Below are 4,952 nucleotides of genomic sequence, written 5' to 3'. Positions count from 1 at the left end.
GCAAGTTTAGAACAAGCATGCCTTCCCGCCATATGGCTTGCCTCCTAACTACACACCATCCAATGTGGTGCACACTCCCGATGAGAATGTCAATAACTCCAATTCCATACTCATTGAGAGCCAACAACCTCAATTTGATCATGCACATATCTCTCAACCCATGAGGGAGGCACATGAAATACCCCACCACAATCTAGCCAATTTCGAGCCTTGCCTCGGATACGCCACTGAGGGGCAAGCAGTTAATGGTGTACCCTTGCCAAACACTTTGGAGGAACCTCAGTTTCACTCGCAACCACAACCCTTGCATTTTGTGGCGGGGAGAGTCCCTCCTGCTATGGCGGAAAAAGGGAAATTGGATCATATAGAGGAAAGGCTCAGGGCCATTGAAGGAGGCGGAGATCATGCTTTTGCTAACATGGCAGAGTTATACCTAGTGCCTGACGTCGTCATCCCTCTAAAGTTCAAGGTGCCGGATTTCGATAAATACAAGGGGACCACCATCCCCAAGAATCACCTGAAATTGTACTGTCGGAAGATGGGGACGTACGCGAAAGATGAAAAACTACTGATGCATTTCTTTCATGAGAGCCTTACTAGGGCAACCGTCACATGGTACACTAATCTTGAAGCTTCCCGAGTCCATTCTTGGAAGGACCTAATGGTTGCCTTCATTAGGCAGTATCAGTATAATTCTGATATAGCTTCGGATAAGATGCAACTACAGAACATGTGCAAAAAGGAGCACGAATCATTCAAGGAATACGCCCAAAGGTGGAGGGATCTGGCAGCTCAAGTAGTAACCCCAATGATGGAGAAAGGGATGATCACAATGATAGTAGACACGTTACAGGTGTTCTAATATGAGAAAATAGTGGGTTACACGCCTTCAAACTTTGCCGATTTGGTTTTTACCGGCGAAAGGATCGAAGTGGGTCTGAGAAGAGGAAAATTTGATTATCCTGCTTTGATGGATGAGAAAGTTGTGGCAAATGAAGAGAATGAGAAGGAGGGAGGAACCTAGGTTGTGACTGTCGTTCCTACATGGCCAAATTTCTGATGCAATCCTACCCCGCAAGGGCATTGGCTAGAAGACTCCAAGTAGATTGGGCTAGAGATCCAAGGAAAGGCCCTAGGGTTCTCATGAGCCTTAGGGTAGATTTCGAGCCCATGGGCTAAGTATGAGCCCGCTTATCTTTGTAAATATTAGAATAGGTTTTTCCTTCGTCTAGGCCTTGTATTTTGGCCATTCTAGTAGTATAGGGTTTTAGCCTTGTATTTCGGGGCATTTTGAGTTGTCTTTGTAATAAGGACTTTTTTTTGTTATTTTCATGTTTTTTGTCATGGGGGTGAGCTTAGCTATTATAGGGGGTGTGTAGCTAAGCTCTAGCTTCTCATCTCAAGGAGGTGAGCTTAGCTATTAGAGAGGTATGTGTAGCTAAGCTCTAGCTTCTTTAGGAATCTTCTTAAGGAAGCTTCTCAAGGAGGTGAGCTTAGTTATGAGAGGGGTGTGTGTAGCTAAGCTCTAGCTTCTCAAGGAAGTTTTCTCAAAGAAGCTTCTCAAGGAAGTTTTCTCAAGAAAGCTTCTCAAGGAAGCTACCTAGTCTATAAATAGAAGCATGTGTAACACTTGTTGTAACTTTGATGAATGAGAGTCTTGTGAGACACAACTCAAAGTTCAACTTCTCTCCCTTTTTTTCTTCCTTCAATTTCGTGCTCCCCCCTCTCTCTTTCTCTCCCTCTTTCTTTTCCTCCATTGAAGCATCCTTCCAAGCTTCTTATCCAAGGCTCATCTTGGTGGTGAAGCTCCTTCTTCCATGGCTTATTCCCTAGTGGATGGCGCCTCCTCTCCCCTCTTCTCCTTTGTCTTCCGCTGCATCTCCATGGTGGAAAACCACCATTAAAGGACCTCATTGAAGCTCAAAGATCCAGCCTCCATAGAAGCTCCACAAGCAAGCTTCCATCAAGTGGTATCAGAGCACAAGAGCTTCAAGTAGGTGCTCCTTAAACCTCCATTAATTTTTTGCTTTACCTTCTCTTCCATTGTTTTTTCTTCATTTTTCTCCATGTATCTCCTCACATGTCTTGTTCTAAATGTTGTTAACATGATTCTTTAGAGTTTGCACCGATTAAACTTGCTATAGAAGTTAGATTTGATTTTCTATGGTTCAAATTTTTTGTTCTTGTTCTTGAACCATGAATTGTGTTGAGTTTAGGATCCTTTGAGTTTTGTCTTGTTATTTTTTGTGGCTGAAACCTAAACCATAAAATTCTTACAAAAATATTAAAGTAGAAGAAAACCTCAAAAATCTAGAGTGACTTGTTCACCTATTGTAGTTTTGTCATAGAAGTCATGTCTAGTCATGAAACTTGTCACATAAGATTTCTTATGTTGTGCTGAATTTTATTTTCTTGTTTCTTTGTCTAACTCATTTGTTCATGAGTGTATGAAATTCTTTTAGCCTATTATTTGATTTGAGTCAAATCTTTCATGTTAATTAGTCCTTAACATGTTCATGCAAAATTCTTAGAGAGTCTTTGATTGTGAACCTTTTCTTGAACTTTTAGGTTTCCTTATGATTGTGTCTATTGTGAATTTGAGTTTTGGTGATTGAATTGCTGGCTGAAATGTTGATCCTAAGTGAATATTGAACTCCTAAAACTGTGGTAAACAATCCTAGTGAGTTCAACATACATAGGAAGGTTGAAAGTAAGCCCAAGGCAATCAATATACCATGCTTAAAGAAACAAATCGCTGGTGCTGGCAGCTTGGACATACAAACTTGTAAAAATTACTGAGAATTGGTTACTTCGAATTTTGAGCTGAACTTTTTACTGAATTTTCTAGACATCTGGAAAAAAGTTATAAAAAAAGAAACAAGTGATTTGGATAAAAGGAAAAAATACGAAAAATCACACAAGTTGGCAGGAAAATCAGTATCCAGAAAAAAACGGGTGAAAGGGAAGTGTGCTTGTTGTTTTGGCTCAAAATTTATTCTATAATTGGAAATTTCAATTCAAAATTAGTGTGAAGACAAGTGCCAAAGCTAGAGTTTTGTTGAGCCTTTTTTTTCAGTTTTTTTACTCTACTCTAGAGCCATTCTAAGTTTCTCTTTGAGTCCTAGCTTGCTTCTATGTCCTTTTCATTGCTTTAATTGTTGAATAATCCTTGAAAAATTGTCTTGTTAAAACTCCATTGGTTTAGCTTTCATTTCATTTTTTTTGGTCTTTGGTTATTGCTTGTCTCTTTGTTTCCTTGTTTGTGGGTTGCCATATAGGGAATTGGAAGGAGGATTGGTGCCATCCCTTGAAGAATTTGAGTCCAGAAGCAAGGGGCCAACCACCTTAAGAGCTATTGGACGAAGAAGCACTCCAAATTGATTGAATCACCAAAGAGAGAACAACCACCAAAATTGAGGACCGTTTTGTAATTTTGTAATTTGCAATTTACTTACCTTCATTGCTTTCAAGTTTTTGTAACAAAAAGGCCTTTCATTGGAAGTGTGTTGGGAGCCTCCAATAGGTTACCAAACTTCTATTTGTGTGTAATAATTTTAGGCAATTTTTACTTAGGATAGTGAGTGTTTTGTTGGGAACCTTGAATGTGGTCATCCAAACACTCTTAGGATTCACCTAGTTTACATTTCTTGCTTACTTTCATAGCTTATTTCTTTTACCTTCCATTGTCAAACCGCCTAGATAGCTTGCATTTTACCAATTAGTTTTTTTACCTTATCTTTCACACCTCTTTTAGTGTTTATTTGGCTAGTTTCAACCATAGTTTCTTTTACCTTTTGTTTTCAAACCTCCAACAAGAAAGAACCACAACTTAGGAACCAACATGAGTCATCATTCATCTAGTGTTAATGGCGAGGGTACTAGTCATAAAGACCCTTTATCTAGAATCTTAGATGAGTTGAGTTCCCTCAAGTTATGGAAAGAAAAACAAGAGAGAAAAGAAAAAGGAAAAAAAAGAGTGGAAGAAATAAGTCAAGATGAAAGAAAGAAAATAAGAGAGGAAGAAAGAAGAAAAATAATGAAAGAAATGAAAAGAGAAAAACATGCCTCCTATAGTAGTCATAACTCTTGCAAGAGCCTAAGTGAAGAACTTCGTGACTATTACGAAGGAAGGCATAGGTCACATCTTAGACCTCACTCCCATAAAAGAGAAAAGGAAAGAAAGCCTCAAGAGGCTAACATTAACCTCTCATACTTCCATGGGAAGGACAATGTAGAGGCTAACTTAGATTGGGAAATAAGGGTAGAGCAACAACTTAAAAAGAAGTCTACTTCAAAATCTTATGGCTCTCACTCTTATCCAAAGAAAGACCAAGGTCAAGGCATCTTAGGGGTGACACCTTCTAAGCCCAAAGATGATAAGGGGAAGGCAATAGAAAAGCAAGCCCCTAAGGCTAGTATGCAAGAGAAAACTAGCTCTATAAAGTGCTTTAAATGTCTTGGAAAAGGACACATTACTTCTCAATGCCCCACCACAAAAACCATGATTATGAGGGGCCAAGACATTTATAGTAGCCAAGATGAGGCTACTACTTCACCTTCCTCTAGTGAAAGTGAAGAAGCAAAAGGGGAAGAATCTAGTGAAGAAATCTACCCCCAAGAAGATGGACAACCATTAGTGGTTAAAAAGAAGTGTAAGGAGGTAAGTGTCTCCTCCAAGAGGTTAGCTAAGAAGGAAACTCATTTTATAATAAAGACAAACATTAAAGAAACTTTCCCTCTTAGAAAACCTCTACATTTTCTCTTTTGTAAAAAGACACTTGCTAGCATTGCAACACCTCTTGGGCTTGAGTTTATTCCTCAAGTAAAGAAGTTGTTGGATGAGGGTTTGGTTCGCAAGAGCTTAAATCCTTGTGCTTTTTTGGTGCCCAAAATAGGTATTATTAGGCACCAAGTCCCTAAAATAGGTGGTATGATGAATGTTTTGAGTGGTG

This window comes from Glycine soja, chromosome 19, assembly GCF_004193775.1.
Source record: "Glycine soja cultivar W05 chromosome 19, ASM419377v2, whole genome shotgun sequence".
Lineage (NCBI taxonomy): Eukaryota > Viridiplantae > Streptophyta > Magnoliopsida > Fabales > Fabaceae > Glycine > Glycine soja.
Note: the sequence above shows the minus strand (reverse complement) of the source record.